The sequence below is a fragment of the Dicentrarchus labrax genome, unplaced genomic scaffold (assembly GCF_905237075.1).
Source record: "Dicentrarchus labrax unplaced genomic scaffold, dlabrax2021, whole genome shotgun sequence".
Classification (NCBI taxonomy): domain Eukaryota; kingdom Metazoa; phylum Chordata; class Actinopteri; family Moronidae; genus Dicentrarchus; species Dicentrarchus labrax.
In genome coordinates this window covers 31949671-31974670 of record NW_026136704.1, presented here as the reverse complement: position 1 = coordinate 31974670, position 25000 = coordinate 31949671, and the positions used below count along the sequence as shown (strand labels likewise).

Genomic DNA, 25000 nt, shown 5'->3' with positions numbered 1-25000 from the left:
AAACAGAGAGAACAGAAAACGGATCAAAGCAGAGGGAACATGAGCGAGATAACAAAAGAATAATATAAAAGTTAGAGGAGAGAAAAATCAGTATTTCTCTAATAGCAGAGCCAAACTCCCTCGTGCCTATGTTGATTACAGCCTACTGAAAAGACTCATTAAACCTGAGTGAGGTGCTGCTTCACAATGTGTGTGCTTTGTTAGATATGTTGTTAACTGCCATCATAAAGGTCTGATTGAGTTTTACAAAGGCATGTAATCATATACCGCAGGGGCTTGAATCAAAACACACCTGGAATAAATGGAGACACACACACACATACATCCTATAAACTCCATTATTGTCCATTCATCATCATCCCAGCCCATTGTGTTTAGTGCAGGGTGGTAATTGCTATGTGCAGCTGGGAGAGGGAGTCTTAATGACGAGTGCGTGCCTACACGTTCACTAAAACACTTAGTGGGGATACATTCTGTCTGTCCGTCTGTCAACCTGTGTATGGGTAGTCCCTAATATGTGTAGCATTGTTTATTTGTCCACTGCACGGGTCATTGTCTTTATTGCTAGGTGAGGGCAGGGATAGGCAACCTGTGGCTCTGGAGCCACAAGCGACTGTTTTCATTTTAATTTCACATTCTCCAATTTCACAAATGTGTCACCATTACAAAAAATAAAAGGCAAAATGTGGTCATACAGTACGTCCTGACCTGGTGCCTTTCTTCTATATTTTGCTGAACCTCAGTAGTGGTGGCTACTAGTCTTGACTCTCCATAGCTAGGCTAGCTATAGGTTTCAAATGACAAAAAAGAAAACGTCTTAGAGGACGACAGACAATTTAATACTACGCGGACAGATTTGTTTGCTGCTTGATCTGCAGCGACAAATTAGCATTACAATAACAACTAATTTGTTTTGCAGTTATGAAAAATGCATCGACTAAAACTCTCCTCAACGACTAATGGTTAAGTTGCCCATTAGGTGGCAGCCCTATTTACAATATAAACTTACTTAGAATTATTTTATACTAATTTTATTTGTAGTATTTGTTTTCTTTGTATTATATTGGTGGTATTTATATTCTATATTAGACTGTTTTCTTTGACAATATGTTTGATTTAAAACATCAAACCAATAATGGCGATTCAATTGAAACTGAGAGAGAGAAACTTTATTATTACCCACAGAGGTTGTCCAGATCTGGTAGCCACTATATGATACAGCCATAGGGCCAGCTATGGACATACAGTTGGCTGAGAAATGTCATGGACCACCAGATCTGTACCACCTCTAGAACATGGTCAACTGCTTTATTGGGGCCATGTGTTTGGGCCAGACCAATTGCTATATGTGGGTAGAAAACAAAGTCACTACTTTGTAAGACTTCAAGGTCTGTTTCTCCATAACGAATTTGTCATTGTGTGTAATGATTGCTATGGGAGGCCATTTCCTGCTATTCTATTCCAAAATCTTATTTGTGTGTATAAAGGAGAAAGGATGGGTGGTGGAGAAGGGCAGTAAGAGCTTAACATGCTGGTACAGAGGGTGGATACTCAGCTTTAATGCACGGCAGGAATTAAAAAATAGAGAGAGGCTGTTGAACTGAATGTGCATTTAAGTGCACCATCACTCCTAAAGTCAAGTCATCTGGTGCTTATGCCTGCAGGAGGTGAGCTCCAGTATGTCCACACAGGACAAGAGTTAACTACTGTATATGCATGCACACCCAGCATGGCTGAAGAAAATGTCTCTTAATGCTACTTCGGGGTGTCATTAGTAGCAACAACTCGTCCAGATTTGCTAATCAGATACATACGGCCTCTGTGTACGGTTATAGCACAAGAGGTGCAGCCTCCGGCTACAAGAACAGATTTAGTTATGTTTATCTGCTTTCTAATAACCAAATAACTTTTATTGTTTAGTTATGTTATTTAAATGTCCTCCAATTATTGCTTTTGTTTATCTGTTTAGTTTGCTTGCTTGAGTATCACATTATAGCTAAGTGTTAATTCTCTCTCTATTTTTATGTAAATTGCATTGTCATCTATGTTTCACTTGTTTTAAGATTTGCTGTATTGTATTTTTTGAGTTCTTATTTTATGTCAGTACTGTATTGTTGTTTGTTCAGGACCCCAGGAAACACACAGTTAGCCCAGCTACAGGTAGCACACAGACACTTTTACAATCAGTCATGAATGTGCTTCTAGTGACTATAAAAGCTCCAGTGGACTCCCCTAAAGTCACTGTCCTTTGCATGTCTCTGATTCAGTTTTAAAATTTGCTGAGAGGGAGGGAGCCCATGTATCTGATGCCAAATCCAGACACAATAATTACACTCACGGTTGTACAACACAATACAGCATGAAAGCAGCCCATTATACATATATGTCCAGATCAATCGTGTTAATAAAGTCAGCTGCACTAAACAGGGCAGAGAAGTACTGAGCCGCTGACAGAACTTCACATTTACATTTTAATTTAACATATTTCTTTATTGCAGTCATAGAAATAGTTTTTAGAGACCCCCTCAAGCCTAAAATGTAGTTGCCACACAAATTTCGTCTAGATAACAAAATGCTGTTCTTCTCTGCTTCCACATGCAGGACACTGTTCAGCACAGCTAACAGCAAAGAGCTTCGAATATGTTTCTACTAATAGAAAGTGGCAACAACAATAGAGACAAAACCACAAAGATGATGTAGTTCTGCAGTAACAAAAACTGACATCACAAAAATAAAATGTCTATAATCAGATGTTTATCAGTTTCTCAATACTAGAAATAAATATTCAGCTCTTTATTTGGATTATTCAGAGGTTGTTGCTCCTCCGGTCCACACAAAGTAAGAAAAAAGAACTGAAAGGACAAAGCAATTGATAATTGCACAGAATCTAGTGAAGGAGCAAATGAATGAAAAGGCAAACTACACAATGAGAACGACAATAAAAAAACAATACGCTGGAAACAATGAGCCCCATTTAATGTAGGTATGTGCGCGTGTGTGGGTCTGAATGCACTGCGGCAATTACCCAGAGCTTTGATACAGTACACTCGTACACACACTCACAGTCCGACACACGGGGCTCTTCATATTGCTGTTCAAAGCCATTGTTCTGCTGGTCTAATTACAGTGGAGGCTTTACAAATGTGAAGTGGGCCACTGAGGAGAACCAACTGGCTAGCAGGCAGGGTGAACGGGAGGCCAGTACAGGGTGTCCTCATGGTCCCGACAAACTTTTTATTGTTCTGCTGTGGTTAAACACTAATGAAGCGCCGCACAATTGTTCCTTAACAATGAAAGCATGTATCTGCTTTAGGAGTGACCTTCATACTTACATACTACATACTAGCAGGAGTGAGTAAAACTTAATACCAAAACAGAAAAGAAACACGGAAATAAGGAAATATGTTTGCAAAGATTTGTTTCCCAACTCAGGGCAATGTGGCATGACAATGACCCATGCAGATATTTATTGCCAAGGGTAAACACAGACTGGGCACACATTGGGTACAGACACGGCAAACCCAATATAGCACGCAGTAGATCATTTTACAAAGCAGGAGACATACACTGGACAACTTATTAAAGGTATGGACACTCTGGGCCTTTTAAACAACAGCAATGTACAAATATGAGGCTCTTAATCAAAGACAGGCACACACCGGGGCTTTTAATAAGGGTATGGACGAGGCTATTCATCAAAGGTATGGGCACGCTGGGTCCCGTTATTAAAAAAGGTGCTGATGCCTGCTGGCTGCTGCAATATAAACACACACACATTATAGGCTCTTTGTTACAGGCGTGGACACATGCCGGGCAGGACAGTGAACGTATGGACACACACAAGGCCAATCAATGCTGCGACCACGCTGAAATAGAAGATCATCTGTGTGTTTTTTTTGTATCAAAGGCAACGCTATTTGAAATCTCTTTGATAGTGTTTTCAAGGTTTCACAGTTGATGATTTCTTTGGCACGTTTGAGTCAGTTGCACACGTTATCAGAAGGTTATTTTTCCCCAAAAAGCAGCTCGATAGAAAATGTGAGACTTACGAAATCTGAAGACTGATAGGAAAAAATTTTAGTTTTCAGTTATGAGTAATGGGATGGGGCTCTAAAGTGTTCAGACCGACACATAATCCTATGGTCTGTTCACCTGAAATGTTTTTGTTACCTTAGATTGTTTTTATCTACTTGATCTCTTCTGCGGAGGCTGCCATGTTGCCCAGACTGGCTGTAGATATTGCGCTTTTTACAAGTTTCACAGCCACCGTAGTGCCAGTGGCTAACATGTCCTTTAACAAATATACACCAGTCCGGGGAAGTACTGGAAGTAAACAAGTCGCCATTACTGCGGTGGCGTTTGAGTGCAGGCTGTTCTAAGAAGTGTACAGTTTACTACTTTTCCCCCTTGCTTTCTATGTAACATTACTTTTACAACCATGTCTAGGAAATTGTGAGGAACCTGTGCAACTATCAGCTGCTCCAACAGTAGTGGCAAACTTCAACTTTGGAAGAAAACTTGATGGTAAACACACTTCATGAAGAGTGCCGCTGTCTGAGACCATACAGTTTACATAGAATCCATGGCATGCAGGCGATGGATTATTTAATCTTGAATAGGCAGTAATGGCGGCGGCGGTGCTAGATGGCGGAAAACACAAACCATTTGCCGGATTTGTGTATGAGACTCCACTGACCTCAAGTATTTGTCAAGAACTAAAACTACTGGAGAATTTCCATTAAGCCTTTTCAGGTACTTGATCATTAAAAGAGCCCATACTGTTGTTACTAACAAGTAATAAATAACTATTGTTAGCCTGAACAGCCACTTTCTGCAGAGTTCCCTGATCATTTCCATTATGTTTGTATGATACATCTTGAAACTGATCATTATCACTTCCACATAGGAATTATTGCAGGGCTGCCATATTGGATAGCTAATAAACCGTCACTGTACATACAGCACGTTCCTTTCATCCCTAATGAATAACAGAAAGCGTCGTTAGTCGCTGGATCCCATCTGTTATCCTCTGCCTCAGTCGCTCTCACCCAGCCATCTTTGTTCAACCTAACTGTTCACACATTAAAGTATGAAGATCACAAGATAGGGAAAAACAACAACAGTGTCAGTGTCGGTTTATCAGGTTCTCTCGGGTCAACTGATGCCTCTTTTTACTGGTGTTACTGGTGTCAAGTAAACAGAAAGCACAGGCGATTGGAGTTTGCTAGCAGACATTACTTACAGCCCACACCATCATGGAGTGACTTCCACTTTAGGTTTGATTAACAAAGTCTGTATTTCTGTACTAATTATCATAATCAAAGTCTTTAGGTATGTGGCCGTTATGAATAGCTCTGGGAACTGTTTATACAGATTTAATATTTATATGTACTGAGGGAAATTAAGCTGTTTAGTGGCCCACCTTAATGATTTATGACTCCTTAATCAACTCCATTGAGTCCAAATCAAATCCATTCAATCACTGATGTAGATGAATTGATGGAGGGAGGAAAGCTCAAGCATTAAGGATCAAAGCATTAAGAAGGCACTTTGATTTCATTTAAACAAACTGTATCCTTGCCTGTATTTATGCCACAATACATATAGAATGTATACTTGCATACTGTATGTGCACACGTCTTTCATCTGGAGGCTTCAAAAGTAAAAAAAAAAAAAAAGAAAGAAAACCTTTTCATGTGACCTGCAAGGAAAAGCAAAACAAGAGGTATGAAACAATTTATGGTGCGACTGAGTCTGTTCTGTAAGAATGGATAGATTGTTTGATTTAATTGATCGGCATATATGTGTCTATTGTTAAGCGGCGACCTCTAGTAGCTCTAGAAATATGACGGAAATAAAGGAAGAAATCAGGTGACAAAGCCTGCATCAGAAGGAAGTTGGGGTGGATGGATGGGTCCGCTGGTGGTCCTCCTGTGAGACCAGAAGTTCACGTTGACCTACTTTAACTTACGTGATGTACTTATCTTATGTCACATACATAACATAAAGCATGTAGGAGGAGAAACGATGGACCTTTAACTTGAACCATTATCTTTTCCTAAAACTAACCAAGTAGTTTTGTTGCGTAGAACTGAACTGCGACTGTTTCACAAGGTCAACCACATCACAACAAAGGCCCGGTACGCCTGCCACTGGAACTATCCAACGGCCATATGTGTTACTTTGGGAGTCCTTGGCAATCGAACTATTTAATAGTTTAGGTATGAGGACGTGTTGGTAACTTAATTTTTAATGCATGACCATGTAAAGATATAAAGCGTGCAGGGGCTGTATTGTTCTGAAGTAAACACGAGTTACAGCATGAGCTATGAGCGTGGTTTCATGCTAGGTGTTTGTAAAAAGTGACTGTTTGCTAAAGAAATAAGGTTAGCATATATGCTGCTAGCATCGATTATATCCAAACTGTTGAGTATGTCTTCATTAAAAGAAGAGCAGAGAATGGCTGTGAAGGATTTCACTGTTCTCCCGACTGGCTTCAGTAAGAGTTTGACTACGCTGGTTGAAGTTCGTCCGTGATAGACGCCGACAAAAAGATGGTTCATCCAATCACTACTGTTGAAAGTGCCGGCACTTAGCAGATGGTTCTATGTAACAAACCATCTGGTGCACTGATGTTACAATTTGCAAACATTTCATTGTGGTACTTTAAACTGACAATGTGTTTTTCTACCTGTCTGTCTATTAATGTGTCTGTCATGGAAAATTTCCATTTTCTGCTCACCTGCCCGTCCATCTGTCTACCTGTGTGTGTGTGTGTGTGTGTGGGTATGTGGGACACTGAACATACGCTCAAAGAACAGAGAGCACACACGCATCCCACGCAGCAGGACAAAATCACACACACACACACACACACACACACACACACATTGTTGTTTTGGGAAGGTCAGTTGGACGTTGGACGGTGGCTGACAGGTGTCACACAGCACCAGGTAACACACCGTGTTTTGTTCTCGCTCTGTCAGCTTGACAGCATCCTTCGACCTCCCGAAAACTAAGATGCAGACAGACTCCCACACAAACACACAGATATGTACAGACCACACACACACACACACACACACACACTTTTAAACAATCTCATACACACAGAACTACACTGACAGTACTGGTTATTTATCTGCTGGTGTGTGTGATGTGTTTGCAAATGGCCGCCCCGAGAAGAACAGATCATTCCAGGTATTTTATCTTCCTTGGATGATGGTGGAATAGACGGAGGTCATTAAAATTCTGGTTAACAAACACAGCAGGAATAGCTTGGCATTTGGGATTTGGGATCAGGCAGACTCTTAACAATCAAAACAACCCTGGATTATTCAAACATTGCATAAAATACATAAACACTCTCCACCAGACTCCATAGACAAAACCAGTATTTTTACCTCCAATATCATCGTACCATTGTAACTTCATTTAAAGTGGACAGAAGGAAAATGAAACTTACCAGAACCGTCTCTGTTAGTGTTTCCAACCATCACCAACTCTGGTTTGGTTGAAATAAATCCTTAATTCACCGACGTAGATGTGAAAAACGTTCAGTTGCTCTACTCAGTTGTACACACTTGCATACATGTGGCTATCTTTCCCACAATACTTTGTGCTCGCTCGTCATTTCCCCTGCATAAGTAATCATGTAAGAATAAATACTGGTATATTAGGAGCATGATATAGTTTGGTTTTGATATCAACTTGTTGGCATTCTTCTGTGTAAATACTCCCTCAAATATTCTGTATGCTGAGAGGATAACGTCTCATTGAACTCAGAGGGAGATGTTCATGTTCCATACAAAATATAAACAGAGGCATATTTATATGTAAATAAGCCTAGATGTTGCAGTATTCGCTATCATCGTCACGACTTTGAGAAAAAATATATAAACTATATAACACATTCAATATTCCAGCACAATATTACAAGCTTAAATATTAAGCATGAACCAGTACACCACTATCTGTATCTGTGTGTGTTCAACCAACTAAATTATCTGTATTTCTATCTGTACTTGGAACGGGCAGGGCTTATATTCGAAGTGGGAGGACCCTTAAACAGACATACAGAGCAATGCTGAATGATTAACAGGGCAAGTTTTCTTTATAAAAGTTACTTTATATGTAATTACAAGTACAGATAAATGGTAAAATAAGGTGTACCAGATACTACAGATGTAGTACTCTGCTCAGTCCCACTAAATATAATGTATTTCCACACAGTTACAGAGTGAGTGCATGCAGACACAACTGTGCTAGATAGCCGCCTGACAAATAATGGTCGTACCACAGTTTAAACAAAACCTACGCCCTTAATTTGGGGGGTAAAAGATGTCACACAGTACAGATCATGTATGAAACCAACCAACAGATCAATCTGCATATGTGAGCTGCATGTTTACGTGTGTTTGATAGACAAGTGTCCTCAAAAGAGAAGAAAGCCTTTAGGGATCTGTGGAGTATGAACATATGCAATTAGTAACCTGGAAGATTATGTTTATGCATCCAGGCTCATTGAACAAAGAGACTGCGCTGTAATTAAAATGCCATTTCTGAAATTCAGTTCCCAGTTTATTCAAAGTATCCTTGGGTAGCACTAAAGACCGACTCCCTACCTGTACCGCGCAGAGGAATCTCTTTCTGAGTTTGATTTAATAACAACACAGCTTTCAAATCAAATGCTTCCCTTTCAGCGTCTCACTCTGCGTTCCCTCCACCAGCCTCGAAACATCCCTGAACCTCGCTGACGACCGGAGGTATTAAAATGGTTCCTGCTCACGACTGCATTATCTCACAGCAATAACTCCGGCCAGAAATAAAGAAAAGGAAATGTTCTCTGTAAGTTCTGAAGAGCCTGCCAGTATGGGATAGCTGCAGGAAGGTTAGACATCACTCATTTCAATGTTTATGTGACTTTTAGAGGAAGAGCAAAGATACAAGCTATGATCCTTTAAAGGTCCAGTGTGTAACATTTAGGAGGAAAATGAAGAAATGGAGTCAAATATTCAGTATTCAGGTATGTTTTCATTAGTGTATAAGCAGTTAAAAAAGAATAGTGTTTCATTACGTTATCTACCGAGGAAGCAAAGCAAAGGACAAACACTGGCTCTAAACCAGTGAGCTAACGTTATGCTAGCAAGATTCAAAGTCAGTAACACTTGGTACGGTCCACAAATGGTAAATAGAATTTGACAGTATGTTAAATAACAAGCCAGCTATCAGTACCAGTACACTCAGTGCAGTGAGATATGTTCATGAGATATACACATTTTGTTTTCATTCAGTTTATTTCAGTGGATTCATTTCTTTTTATCACCTGAAGAAGGTGTCCTACATCGGGAATGAATGGACAACCAGCAGCCAATCAGAATCGAGTATTCATCCAGAACTTGGTATAAAGGGGCAAGAGAAGAGGAGGAAAAGAGACAAGTAAGGAGGAGAAGGAAATAGCAAAAGGATGAGGAAGGAGAGTAAAGATAAAGAAGACATGAGACCAGAAAAGAAAGGAAGACAAAGTATGAGAAGAAAAAAGGAGAAAAGGTGAAGTGAAAGAAAATAGAAAAGATAAAAGTGAATGAGCAGAGGGAGGAGAAGAGACGTATAAAGAGTATAGATAAAGATAGAAGGAGAAGCAGAAAGAAAAGAAGATGAAAAAGAAACGCAGATAAAAATAGAGCGTGTGCAGTGAGCTGTCAGCCATGGAAGTGTAGTGAATTCAGCTGGATACATCAGTCCAGGTGTTGTTACTGGCCCAGAGCTACCAGCATGCACCTCTCTCTCTCTCTCTCTCTCTCTCTCTCTCTCTCTCTCTCTCTCTCACTCTGTTTGTGTGTGTTTGTGCTGACGGAGAGGAAAAGTTCTCACTTAAACAACAATGAGGAAGCCCAGAGGGCCTGACCTTCCTCTGACGGATTAACACACAACATCAACAACAAAGGCACGCTGGCATACATGTAAACACACACATAGAGATTACACAACAATTTATTACACACACACACACACACACACACACACACACACACAGGCCTCCTCCTGTCTCCTTCACCTCCTGCCGATCATCAAACATCACGAGGCAGTCTGGGAGGATATAAAGGGACTTTAATGGAGAGAGAGAGAGAACACTGACAATATTGGTCTTTGCTTCAATGCCAATTATGAAAAGTCGCAAAGTTCGAGTTAAAAGAGAGAGAGAGAGAGAGAGAGAGAGAGAGAGAGAGAGATAGAAAAAAGACAGCATTATAGGTAGAAAGAGGCCCATTTCCAAACCAATCCCTATCCACTAAAGAAGAGATAATAAGCCTCCACATACAGCCGCTGCAGGGTAGGCTGGGCTACAGCAGCTGCAGAGATATGGACAAACATTTCACCCAGTGGACAGTGGGACATGTGAATGGACTGTACCTTTCTAATCTTCTGACCACTCAAAGTGCTTTACACTACACGACACATTCACCCTTTCATACAGTCAAACTAATTCTGCACCGGGAGCTATTTGGGGTGCAGTATTTATATATTTTATTTTTGTACAGTGGGAGGAAGAGGAGACGTCCATCTTTTGTATGTCAATGGCCCAAACACCTAAATAAATAAGTGAAATATGAGTCATTTGCTCTCCTTGACTTGAAGATTGAGAGGTTTAACCCTTTTGTTTTATGGTCTACATCCTAAGTTCATAGATGTCTCACCAACATTGTCTGCATTGCATTGTGGGACAAGACTATCTGTTGCATCCTTGTATGGTTCACACTCAGAAAGAAACTTGATCTGGAATCTGTTGTATGGACACAGCAATACCAACAACATGAGGCTTGTTTAACCCTAAACTCTTCTTTTCTTTCCTGTTTGTGCACTGTGACTTCCATAAGGTCCTCAAAGGAGCCGCTGCAAAGAGGAAGTGAGTGTTTGTCAGCCAACACAGACTCCTTAAAAGCAGAGCTGTCCATTCATGAAGGGTGCAGCGCGTGAGTGCGTAACCGAAGCCAGCAGCTCAGACGGAGAGGCGAGGCGCTCCTCTCTGGAGAGACACCTGATTCTGTCATTGTTCGCTTATGTAACACACACAAGGTTGGGAAGAAATGAATCAGCAGAAAGAGGCTGAAAAACAAGACCAAACTAATGGGACTCGTGTCTACATGAAAAGAAAATATAATCTCTGAGGAAACGGTGTTCTTGCTTTGAGTACAAGGTTGTTGTGCTATTGTGATGTTTTCAGCTGGGAATGTCTCTCAGCCAGAAGCTTGGAACTGAAATCTCAGTGAAGTATAAAAGCTGCTCAGCCGGAGTGTCCTTGAGCAAGACAGTGAGGATAACGGAGGCAGCCGCGTGACAGCAAGACTTCCTTTACTCAAAGCCTAAATACTTTGCTGCGTATGCAGAAGAAACGCACAACAAGTGTGGTGCAAACCCAACGTGTAAAAACAGTCCTCCACCACCGACTGCAGACAACAAACTCAATGTTCAATTTAACGCTAATCCACCAAAGTCTCACTTCAGTCACATACTGAAGGTGATGCCTCTTGTAGAAACATCTTTATTGTCTGCACAGACTCTTAACATCACCTTTCAGAGTTGTTATATGTCAGAACAATGTGTGCTTTCCCAAATGACTCCAGTATAAAGCAGCAGTGCAATGATACTCAGCTCGTTCGGTACGACTGACAAGCAGCTTTTTCTTTAGAAGCTGCTCTTTATCTAAAACAACTAAACTGAAGATAAAGAGCTAAACTGCAAATGTTGATGGATTTAAACATCTTTACAGATTATTGGTAGCAGGAAAAAGCAATGTGTTATGACCATAAGCTTGTCAATGTTTAGAGTTTAGTGTTAATGGATGACATACGACCATAGAGAATCTGGGGCCGATTGGCCAACGTGGACCGATCAGTGTGTTTGATCTGAAGAAGAGAAATATTAAAAGGCTCAAATATATTTTGCGGCTCCAGACAGATCTCTTCTTTTTATAGTATGGGTTGCTGACCCTTGCCCTAACCCTGAACCCTGTTTCCCTGTTATGACCATATTGGATGAGACCACCATAGACTGAATAATTATACATGGATGTAGTCTCCATTACGTTACCCATACTGAATTTGAATGAGTCCACTGATCAGATTTAATCAATATTTCATTCTTTTTCTTACTTCCATGAAAAATATCTTCACATTTTTGTCTCATGATAGTTACATAACATATATTGTTACTGATATCTTTACTATTGCATTTGGTAAATAGATTTGGACTGCCACATACATTTATCCTGTCTGGGCGCATTCACTCACAGCTCACAGTTATTCCAAAGCACGGCTGTCTGATTTCTTCATTTCGGGGACATAGTGAGAGCTCTTCCCTCTGCAAACCTTCACTGAATCCCTGCGAGCTGCAGGACCGTTGTTCAGCAGCTGAACTCTGACCGAGCCGCGGAGAGGGAAAGATAAAAGAAAATCTCCCTACAGGGTGTAATACAGGATCTGAGAAGAAAGAAACAAGGACCTTTCATGAAAGTCACAGAATTTAACTTTAAACTCAACAGAGTTTAGAAAACTTCTTGGGAAATGTTAGCAATAGGTTTTATGATTATTGGGGTCTGTTAAACCTACAAAAGGCTCCAGTTCAAGTGAAAACAGGACTGCTATAAAGGAATATAAGTCTGTCAGACAGCCATTTTAAACCACAGGAACTTCTCCACAGCCCTTTCAGGAACTCAGAAACGTTACCAACGTTAACACCAGAATAACGATGGGTTCAGTTTTTGTTTCTGGTCTCTGCTCTGGGTGCAGTACTCTCTGATAACCCAAGAACTATTGGGGCGATGTTTACAGAACTGGACATCACTGGTTGGTCTCGAGGCTGCTACAACGTCTGTACAGCATTCATTCGCACAGTCAGGAACGACAGTAGTTTTAGGCAACAAGTCCTCATGACCATTTTACTTAATATTACCACGTCTAAGGGTGAATTAAGGGTTTAGGGGTTATTTTGACCAAACCAGAGTTGCTGATTGCTGGAAAGACTAACAAAGGTTTTGGTGAGTATTATTTTATTTCTGTCACATTGTTTTGGTCTGCTGGCCCTCCATTGTGACATCCAGGAGGTGGAAAGTGAATTTCACATGTCCAAGTCGGGCTTAAGTTTAGGTAACTCAGTGAAAGCTTGTTATCATAATTAAAAAGCTCCAATGTTCCATTTTGGTATGAGACTGGATGTGAACTGCACTGTCAAAGAAGCACAATTAGTTGAAAATAATAACCAGTAAACACTCAGATTGATGGCGGACCAGTATCTGTATTGGTTTCCTCCCACCTTCTGTCTCCTTTCCAACATCAAGTCAAACATCAGAGTCACGTAGCAGGAAGTTACAAAGAAACCTCTCGTGTTTTTCTGTCACAATAACTGTGCCGGAAACATCTTTTCTAATGGTTTAATTTACCCAATCTTTTGTTTTTTTAGATGCAGTGGAAATACAAACATGACAGAGGAAAAGGTATTTCATTGTTTATGATTTAGTTGCTGAGTTTAATTCCTGGGATTTAATTTAGTGGCTAATCACGTCTCAAACTCCACATCAGTCTTCAGTCAGACCTGCTGTCTTCCAAACATCCATCTTCCCCGCCCTCTGCATGGCAGGAGTGAGAAGAACGTGTTGGGAAATGCAGAGTGAAAATAATCACTGCTGCTTCAAATCTGCATCTACATCTCTGAAGACGATTGTTTCTTAACAGATGAGCGTGCTGTGAAGATACAGAGACGGAGAATACTTTGAGCAAAGGAGGAAACACATCTAGATAATAAATAGTCTCGCTGCTCTTTTGTTATTCCAAGAGCCGTGAAATCAAAACCTAGAGAATACAATACCTGCACTAATAACAGACTTCACAAATTTATTGTCTCCATTGCGTTTATTAAATCCTCCTTTATTTTTCTACCGCCTTTCCATTTCTCTGTCTCCCCTGTATTCATTCATTTATTCATCCCCTGTGGTTTCGGTTCTAAGCGAGTGGAGATGATCGTTTTCTATGCGCTTTAGGTCTCTGAGAGTTGGTTCCCATTAGCAGCGAGCTAAAAATCTGTCACAGACTGAGAGGCCTTTGTTCAGCATGCCTGCTCGTCTCCATTGTTCAACACGGGAACTCCTATCAGCAACCCAAAGCCTCTAAAGCTTTGCTGCAGTAGAAGCTTCTCTAATGTGGCTACATGATGTTTGAAAGAATAGATTCAAGATGATCAAAAAGAATGCAAAATCTGTGTATGGCACGCAGAGATGTGAGAGTGCGGTTCACTGAGTTATTCCTGGAGCAACCGTTGTTGTTCTCAACCTCTGTAGATGAAACGTCAAAATGCTCAAACCGTAATCAACATCTTTTAAAAGAAGCTTCTTATAAAGTAATACTGAAACTTTTCCAACTTCCATATCAGCGCAGAAAGGCTATTTTGGTATTTCTATAAGTTTCTCTATAACATGACTGCTCTAGGGCAGTCAAGGAAAATCACAGAAGTCACAGGTGTTTTCCACTTCCTGGTGGCTGGGGACAAAATTAACACCTATTTTCCAGTGATAATTAAACAGTTAATTACAAAACCTTTCGGCAAACAGCAGCAGTCAAATCATTGTTCTCGTTAAGGGCTGAAAATTAAAAATTAATAGCACTTAGTTTAATTTTTAACATACTAATCTAGATGTCCCTGAAAGCATCTATAAAGTCCATTAAATATATGAGAACACAAATATGATTGAGGCTGTTTTAAATTATTCGTTGGCCTTTAGGGGCAGAAAATCACAAAACTAAATACAGACTTATCAAGGTGTTACAGCCAGTGTGTTAGCAACAGCCTACTTTTAGATGCAGAGCAATTTTCACACTGATTTCACTCTTCAGCTGCTAGATATTGCACTTTCTTCTCCTGTTAGTCTATAACTGTGTCTTTCTGTTGTTTCTGCAGGTTTTTTTTTAGCTTGATTGATGATTGATAAGAGACTGAACCATATAGTGATCCAAACTATGAGATGTGCAAAGCTACAAAGCTCTGTGGAAAGAGTTGGTCTATTAATATTATAGAGATCACCATTGGAAATTGTTGTTGTCTAAATTGTCTAAATTGTTAAAATTGCACATGGGAAGTAGTGACTCTAAGTAGAAATACAATATATTAATTTGTGGACCTTTAAAGGTTATTATATATATATATATACAGAATTCACTGCCACTAGATGTTGCACTAGACTCCATAGACAAAAACTGTAATTTTACTTATAAGACTGTAACTTCATTCAAAGTGGACAGAAACATCTTTATTAGTCTTACTGTTATGAATCCTTAATTGATGCTACAAACATAAGTTGGCCACATAAACAAACCACAGACAGGCTGGAATAGCAACACAGCTGTCATTACCTGCTCATGACGCAGTGACTCCACTATCTTTACATAGCAAATAGTTGTTTGCTGCTATATTAATGCTTTAAATCTCAAACATAAAACCTTGGAGGTAAAGGTAGAGTGATTAAAACCACTGAACAACAACTGATTGTGAACTTCGAGTACTGAAAGAAAATAAACTTCCCGCAACAAAGCGAGCAGAACAAGCACGCTATTTCCGTCTGCCAGTGAAAATCTTTTGCTTCTATAAAAGTAATCTCGAGTTTGACATGACAACCACAATAATGACAGAAAAGTGTTCTTTTAATTTTGTACCCTCACAGGAATCCACAACAATGGCTGAGTGTGAATTGTGAAGGATCTGGCTCACAAAGGGACGATGCATGGGACGCGTCTTTAACGCAGCTGAAAACCCATTCAGTCAGCAACGAGGAGCTTGATTTTGCTCTGTGAATTGAGCAATTGGCAGTCAAAATTGCCGTTTGTGGATATTGTGTGAACGCACCGCTCCTCCCTGGGGAGAGGACTCGGTCCTTCTGCATCTAAATTGTTTACCAAGCGAAAAGCAATCACAGCGTTAAAAAATGAATCCTGTGATACATTATACATGGCGAGAGACGGAGGAATAAAATCCTTCCTGGAAATTGTCATCAGCCCGAGATGGATGATGGATGGATGGACAACAGTAGCGATGAGTTGTCATCTATAAGTGTGGAGGGGGCGCAGGGACACCGCTCACCCGGCCGCAGGCTGTTCGCCCTCCTCCCCTCTGGGAGGCGTTCCAGGACCAGCAGGCTCAGGAACGGCCTCCTCCCATCGGCTGTCCCCTTGCTGAACTCTGTACCACAGTGATAGCCCCACTCTTCATACTTCATACTCCCAACCTGGGGGAGGCTTTTGGGATTTTAAGGGGCTGTAAGAAAACTTCAAAATGATACAGAGGAGGCCTATATCTCAGCTTATTGTTCATTTCTGTGGAGAAAACTAAATGAAATTCATATTTTAGAGAAACGTTTAAACAACCAAAAGGGCGTCAAAATGAAGCCTGTTAAGTATGTGTGATTGTTGAAAATGATTAAAAAATACATAAGACTGACAAATAATTGTATAAAAAGTGCCTAAAAATATCATCTTTGATCAATAATCAGAGGAAATAATCTGCTCAGAATTAAAGAAATAAAGACATTTCTCATGTTACACAAACCTCCTGCAATTATTGTGTACTGCTGTTCTGTACTCTTTATTGTTATGCATTGAATATGATATAAAATGTCTATAAATTATCAACGATAGAAAAGGGGTCTCTTAAAGAAACCCTAACCCAGCAGTAGAAATTATATCTGCAGACACTGAAAGTGTTTTGTTACAGAGGACTGGGCGTGTATTTTCAGACAATATTAAATGATTATAGAAATATTATTACACAGGCAGCACTGTGCCTCTAGGATCCAATCGCAATTATACATTTTGATCATGAAGGTGACTCTCTATAGGGTATATAAGCTATAGAATATTTATAGAACATAGTTTAGAGCAGAGGTCTCAAGCTCATTTCAGTTCATGGGCCTCATACAGGCCAACCTGATCTCCAGAGGGCAGTAAAACCTTTGCATAATAACCTATAAATAGCAAGAACTCCACATGTTTTGATGTAAAGAAAACATTCACAATTATTGAACCATCCATTTAGAAAACAGATGATGAAAAGTGACATTTCAACAACACGTCGGTATTTGAAACACACATTATTGCACGTCCATTTACAGATCACAGCAGATCTACGAAGGCATACGTCATTTAGTGACATGTGTTTGGAAACTGTACAGCAATATAGTGCTTAATTCTTTGTCCAGTGGATAAATCAATAATAGTAACAGTAAATAATATTGGAATTAAATTTGGACAGCAAGAGGTGCAAATTTTAACTTTCAACAAGCTTAATACAGCAAATTGTGATTTAAAAAAATGCGACCGACCATTGTGAAATTAGAAATCTGTGTGCTGCTTCAGCCCCGTGGACAGTGCCACGGATTCATCAATACACAGCACAGAGAGGCTGCTGATGTTTCAGAGCCGTGGTCGGGGCCATAGGTTCAAACTTACACAAACCTCAGTCAGATAAAAGATCGATAAGTCAGAAAGACGAGACCAGTGATCCTCAAATATGGGTCTGTGGTCTGTGGCACTCATAAGTGTTTTACAAAAGGCTTCAATGATAATAATTGAACTTTTACATCTACAATAGTTCATAGATTACATTGTAATCTGACAAATCTTTACTCCTGTCAGTCAAGCATGTATCATGGGAGCTCTGTGGGAAGATTGTGCCAATATTTTATATTTTAATACATATCTCAGTCTGAGAGATGTGATGGGCATATGTATTTGTTTGTTGTATCTTCAGGGCTTTTATTGGAAAGATGCCAGCCTGTATCTCTTCCATGCTAGATTGGTCCTCTGGATCAGTGGTACCCAACCTGAGGGTCAGGACCCCCACCAGGGGCCAATACGTCCGTATCTGGTTCACTTCTGGGAAGAAAAGTAAATTGTCTAATAGAACAATGGTCAAACGTGAGGGACAAGAAAACACTTAATTGGACAAAAAGAAGCTGATTAAGTCTGTATGATTGTTAAAATGTATATAAAATACAGAATACAGACAGAGAATTGTATAAAAAGTTCCCTAATCAGGAAATAATCTGCTCAGAATTCACCCAAATCACTCGTTTTAAACAACCTTCCTGCAGTTACTGAGTTCCCTGTTTGGGTTTATTGTGCAGTTTTTAATAAAATATGGAATAAAATATGTCACTGAGTTTACTTAATGATAGAAAAGGGTTCTTCCAGGAAAAAGGTTGGGAGCCACCGCTGTGGACCGAAATAAACACGGTCTAATGACCCGCTTTAGTTCCTCGAGTTTGTACTGAACTTCTATCTGCTTTTAGTTCTCCGACTACCTGAAACTCTTTATAAAGCACCATAATAATCACTTTAACTCATTTAAACTCATGATTGAAAAACATTGCACTCAAATTGTTTTGTATCTTACATGAATTGTACTTTTTTACTCATTTTTAATATCTATCTATTTATCTATTTAATATATTGTTTTCTTATATATTTTTATTATTGTACTATCTTGTAATGTTTTAGTCATTTCAAACTGTAAATCGACCTCATTAGAAATGTACTGTAACGAGGGGAATGCATTGTGATCATTTTGGCCCCTCAAATAAAAAAAGTGAATGTATTTCTAAATCTTAACTTTTCTAAAAGTTCTCATTACTTTATGTCCTTTTTAAAGAATAATGATGCACCAGCAACAAATGAGGCATCCAAAAGCCCATAAACACTATTAGCCTCTGATGGAACCTCCCAAACACTATCAGACGCTATCCACTGTTAGTTTTCATTGCCTATAAAACCTTTGTTATTGCTGAGCGGCGGGGCTGATGCCCTGCTCGGCTTCACAGCTGCAGCAGACAGTCAGTGTCCTCGTCTCCGCTTTAAGAGGCAGCTGAAACGTCCTTGATACGCTCGTCTTCTGCTGGCAAACAGATGCGTCCTCGCTCACCGGGAGGCTAATACGAAGCAGTACAACAGATACACGCAGGACAGAGACAAAGGCGGGCACGAAGACGCCCACATTTCTGTATCGTCCACAAAGACACGCGTAGGAATCTGTTCTGAGGCCGCGTTATAGCATCGAGGACAGGAAGTGCATTACACCAGACACTGTTGCCATGTTGTGGTCCATTCGTACCCTCAGTTAACTCACATTGTAAAATAAAGGGTAATATTCAGGCAGCTGGGGCGCCAAAAAAATACTGTTAACAGAAAATAACTGGCTCGTAAAAATACAGTAATTTTCTGTGATGGAAATACTTTTAGCTTTAATTTGACATTAAATCTTGTGTAATTTTGGGTCTTTTTAATGTTTAATTAAAGATATTAACACTGTAAAGCCAATGCAATGAGCTATAAATACAGGCAAACACTGCTCAAATAAAAATAATCTGAATCTGAATCCGAACATCTGAATGTTAAAAGTTATAGAAGGGTAATAAAAGTCGTTATCTGTGAAATTACAGTAATTATTGTTGTTTTCACTGTGACGTACAGCTGAAAGTAGATGAATTGAATAAAGGCGATTCGGCATGTGTACGTATGTAAAATGTGTAAGTTTGCAGTCATATTAATATCGTCATAATAATAATAAGGAAGGTAAAAAGGAGTTTAAGCTCAGTCAAAGCTGCATAAAACAAAACTGCTGGGAAATTGTTCATTATTATTAAGAAAAGCTTTCTGGTACCAGGTGACATGGGAATTAATACGCACATGTTTCTGTAGGTTCAGCTCCACACACACGGTACACACACACACACACACACACACACACACACACACACACACACACACACGGTACACAGCAGATCAACATGTCTGTCACACCTTCTTTGTGTACTCTGTCAGTGTGACTCTGCAAATAGAAGCACACACAGATCTGAATCACACACACAGAGAGTGAGTGTGTGTGTGTGTGTGTGTGTGTGTGTGTGTGTGTGGATGTAAATGTAAGCATGACGTGTGTGTGTGTGTGTGTGTTTTTTGTGTGTGTGTGTGTGTGTGTGTGTGTGTGTGTGTGTGTGTGTGTGTGTGTGTGTGTGTGCCTTGTTAGAGATCCATTTCTAACTCTGGCAAATTCAATATTTATCAAATAGAGACGCAGGTGTCTGACTGCTGGATCTGAAATTGCCACTGTGAGAGAGAGAGAGAGAGAGAGAGAGAGAGAGAGAGAGACAGAGAGGGAGAGAGAGAGATAAATAGATGACAGACAGAGAGAGAGAGAGAGAGAGGGAAGGCAGAGAGAGAGAGAGAGAGAGAGAGAGAGAGAGAGAGACAGAGAGGGAGAGAGAGAGATAAATAGATGACAGACAGAGAGAGAGAGAGAGAGAGAGAGAGAGGGAAGGCAGAGAGAGAGAGAGAGAGAGAGAGAGAGCGCGTCACATCCCTCCGAGCTGTCTGATTCATCATTAAAGCTAAAATAAGTTCCATTTTTCACCCAATCAAATCAAGAGCCGCAGGAAGTCACTCGTCCATCATCATAATGTTTAAAGTTAATGTGTGTCAGATACGACTGGAAGAAAGCAGCAGGGACCCCAATGAATGAATGAATGAATGAATGAATGAATGAATGAATGAATGAATGAATGGGACTTACCTGGTTAAGACGGTTTCAGTATTTCTTTATCAACGAGAGCCAATCAGGACCAAGTCCAGCTGCAATGTGACGACCGGATTTAATCTGCAACAGCCTGAAATAGAAAAGAGAGGTTTTTAATATTGTTATCTTCTTCATATAAACAGGAGACGTTCCTGTAAAATGTCAGAATCCCACAGAGGCACAGAGTGCGGAGGCCAACAGGAGTCTCCACCATACATTATGGTATTACACTATTCAGTACTTCTTATACTGTTATATGTATTGCAACCATACTTGCAATACGTCCTTAAATCGACTGATGCAGGCAGCAAGATACAAGAAAAATATGATGACACATTGGAGAATATGTAATAGTAGGCTTAAATACAGTAAACAGGTCCATAAATTCAGAATTAGTCTATATAAAACTTTTTTACTGCTTTTTTATGTTGCGTGTTTGCCAAGGTACAGTGACCTGCAATCATCTGACCAGTTCAAAGCTTGAGATTTGGCTCTTAATTACAGAACCCGACCCAGGAACATGCGGTCCAGTGTGATCCAGACTGCCTCAGTGTCACCATGTGGACATCAGTGTGCTGTGGTCAGTGGATGTTCATTGGGGGACAGCCAGGACTCTAATGTGGGTCATGAGTCCAGCAGTGTGGGACTGTTTGTTAGAATCATTCACCGAAGTCCCAATTCAAGAGTTCAAAATGCAAAACGAGGGACGGGAGCCTGAGGGAGGACAGATTCCTCTGCAGTAACTTCACACCTGTCTCCCATCACTGTCAGTCAAAGCAAGGTCAGAGCCACACGATGACAATGTACTGTACGCCCGGCTGCACGGGCGAGTGGCGAGATGATACGGTCCAAACTACTTTACATAAAACATCTGTAGGAAAACCACTTCAAGACAACAGTAAATAAATCCACTCTAATCTCACCATCCAGCATCGTTATTTACAGTTTTGGGCTACTTTAATTGTCTTAAGTCTGACTCGTAGCCGCTAACTAGTTAGTGTTAGCTTTTTTAAATATTTGTTGGTTATTTTAAGTTTATCTTTTAAATCAGATGGGATGAAAGGACCTAACTGCAGAACATCACTTGTAAAAAGTGGAAATTCACGTTTCACTTTATCCCTGTTTGCAACAAAGTGCAAATATCTCAATCAAGATTATGAATCGAGATTAGGAGACTGTAAAATTAATCCCACGCAGTTTCTTTGAATTGCACAGAAGAGAAGTGGATTGAATCTGATTGGATAAGAGAGACAGAGGAACATCTGAATGCCCATGAAAGATCGAGATCTATTCAGCGATCCGATCTGATCCTCTTCACTGCGCCCCGCTATCCGACATCTGAATCACGCATCGGCCCTCGTCTTCAACTCGCTGCAGCAGCTCTTTGTGAATAAAAGTGGAACCCCTCCCTCCCCTCCGCTCCCTCCCAGAGTGCTGGTTACTGATATCGATGATGGCACACATCGAGGATGTCGACGTTTCAGTTTTAAATGAGCAAGTCGAGTGTCAGCTCCAGAGGAAGCCCTTTGTACTGCGGAGGCCAATATGTCTGCTTAATGAGACTGTGGCTCAGACCCGGACAGCACGGCCTTGTGGGATGGATGCTGCTGCTGCTCTGGTCTTATTAAGATGAGAAGAGAGATAAGTGGACGGGAGAGAGTCAGTCTGGCTTTGTTGACTGCCCAGCCCTCCTCTGTCTGTAGTCTGCTGACACTCTGTTGCACTCAGCTGTAAATGGGCTTTGGCAGGAGTTTTGTCTACAGTGGGAGACGGATGTTTAGTCCTGTGCTCCTGATTGGAACGATAACTTTTAGTTTCCGCTTCAGCAAATAAAAAGTATGTGTCAGTGCTAACTTCCATGCTGTAGTGCCATGCTTACTTCCTCAATATACAGTATCTCTTGTGGAAACAGGAAACTGCAGATATCAACTTCCTGCAATCAAACTGAATATCAGGAAGAGTTTCTTAATAAACGTGGTAACTGTCAGCTCTCCAGGAAGTTAAAGAGATCTATAACACAGATATATTATAAAACTAGATACAGCAGCACAGCTCGGCCCTATTTCGACTTTTGTCCAGTGGACAAAATTCCCCTGAAGCCCAAAAAAGCTTCCCCCCCCATAGATCACCATTATAAATGAGATGTCTGTAAAACTGTTGACAGCGGGAGCATGTCCGGGCTTTTTGGATTGTGGTGGCACCAGTGGGGCACTGACCTTTGCTGGGGTGGCATTAAGTGTCTCAGCTTTCCAGTTATTCCCAATGTATGCAATATACTTTATTGGTTCATGCCTAAACAGTCACAACCAACCAATTTCCACAAGTTTGGAAAACAGCAGAACTGCCTTTTATTCAAGCCACTGGTTTGTTACAATGACGGGAGCTCAGTCTGTCGGTTGGTAGTACACGTTGGTGCTTCCTGAAATATCTCAACAAATATTGGACTAATTAGCATGAAATTTAGCACATTCATTCATGTTCCCCGCAGGATATATTGTACAGACTTTGGTGATCCTCCGACTTTTCATATATCTCCATCATCAGGCCAGAATATCAACGATCATAGCAGCAAAACTAATGGCATTCGTAGCAACCACTGGTGTGTTCACTCCTCATTATAACATGTTAGCATACTAATATTTGCTAATAGTTAAATTTAGATTGGATTATCATTGATTATCAGAAGCACCAGTGTTGTTAAGTACACCCTTACCGAGCAGCTAGCACGGCTGTAGACTGTTGGGATGGTTTCAGACTGCCCATCTTTAGTCTTGTTTAATATGTATAATTTCATGACTGTCTCTAAAAAAGGATTTGACAAAGAACTTTCAGCTAACCCAAAGCCTGCAGTCTGTGTCTCCTCCTCCTGCTACTTTTAAACAATGTTTAACTTTGAGATTTTTCAAACTTTAACTAGTTTTCATCGCTTAATTGTGAAAAATGCTCAGATGTCTTAATCCTTCCGATGGGAGCAACAGACCAGAAAATGGATGGACCACATTTCATCCTTTAAATATGAGGACCTGCCGAGTATTTCAGCGTTTGCTCCTGAAATATCTGACATATGAACTTTATCAGTTATCGTTACATCGTTATCTGTCCGGGTGTACAGTATGTGAGTGTGTGTGTCCTCCTGATGATGCGTGACAGTGTGTTTGTCTCTGTTATAGGACCACAGCTCAGCCTCCAGTCCTCATTATACAAACCCTGACATCTACCCACCAAACACAGCAGCACATACGCTGTGTGTGTGTGTGTGTGTGTGTGTGTGTGTGTGTCGGCAGGCTGTCATCTCTTTAGAGCAGCTGTAGAGTCCAGAAGTCCCAGATTAAAGACAGCCTCCACGCTCCACAGAGCCGCTCTCTCTCTGTCTGAGTGAAACAACTCTTCTCTCTCGGCTTTTTGTTCTTCCCTCCAACACTCAAATCTCTGGACACTAAGTCTCTCCGCTGGAACCCAGACCAATCAGACTGCTCTTCGTCAGTAAAAGCAAATCTCAACAACCTGATCTTACCAGCAGTGACTTTCATTCATATGTTTTCCTCTGAATCCTTAAAGACTTGAGACTCATGGTATGGCGGCGCTGCAGTGACAGTCTGTTCAGCTGTGCAAAGTGAGAGTCAACATCATTTAGTCAACATGTCATGTAGCCGCAAAGCATTCTGGTCTAGTTTATGTGGGTTTATAAGCATGCCTCTGCCCTTCCTTCAGAGAGAGATACAGTTGAAGACATGCCTCCTCCTCCTCCTCCTCGTTTAGAGCAGGTTTCATTTTAAAGGGTTTCTGGCTGTGGGTTTTGACCAGTAAGCTTTCCCTCTCTGTCGTATTAAGACATACTTTACTGCTTTCCACTCTGTTCCTCTCCTTTTCTTCTGATCTGTCCATCCATGTCCTTCAACCCTCAGCAGTAATCCTCCAGAGGACAGAAGGAGGGAATAAAGAGAAGGAGGAGGAGGAGGAGGAAGGAGGGGACTGAGTGAGAGGTTGACACTGATTTTCTGATTCCATTCAGGGCTGATGTGGATTAGATTTACTCTGTGTAGGATATGCTAATAACTCTTTCTAATCACTTTGATGTAGGAAACAAGTTTGCACCCGTCATTAGCAACAGAAATGAAGAAAGTTCTCCACGATCAGTTCTCATTCCCTCACATATGGTTGCACGGCTGTATTTATTGTATTGTTACTGTGTTGAAATTGTGGAAGTGTGCTTTCTAGGTGGTTACATGTTTTGTTTCCAATCGACTGTGGCTGATATTGAATCTTGGGTCTATCTTTAAGGCTCTAAAACATTATGTTAAAACTGAACGTAGCATCAGGAACCTACTGTGTGTGTCTACATAGCAGTGGGCAGTTGGGGCACCAAGTGACTGATGTGTACAACATCCTC

At 40.6% G+C, this 25000-nt stretch overlaps 1 protein-coding gene across 4 annotated transcripts in view; it reads right to left on the bottom strand.

Moving 5' to 3' along the window:
* si:cabz01090165.1 (uncharacterized protein LOC100333421 homolog) overlaps positions 1-25000 on the bottom strand; it is a 357316-nt gene that overhangs the window by 95538 nt on the left and 236778 nt on the right. For all 4 annotated transcript variants that reach the window (XM_051399643.1, XM_051399645.1, XM_051399646.1 and 1 more), the window contains one exon: positions 20608-20701. The gene's annotated coding sequence lies outside the window, so the exon portion shown is untranslated. The remainder of the gene's footprint in view (positions 1-20607; positions 20702-25000) is intronic.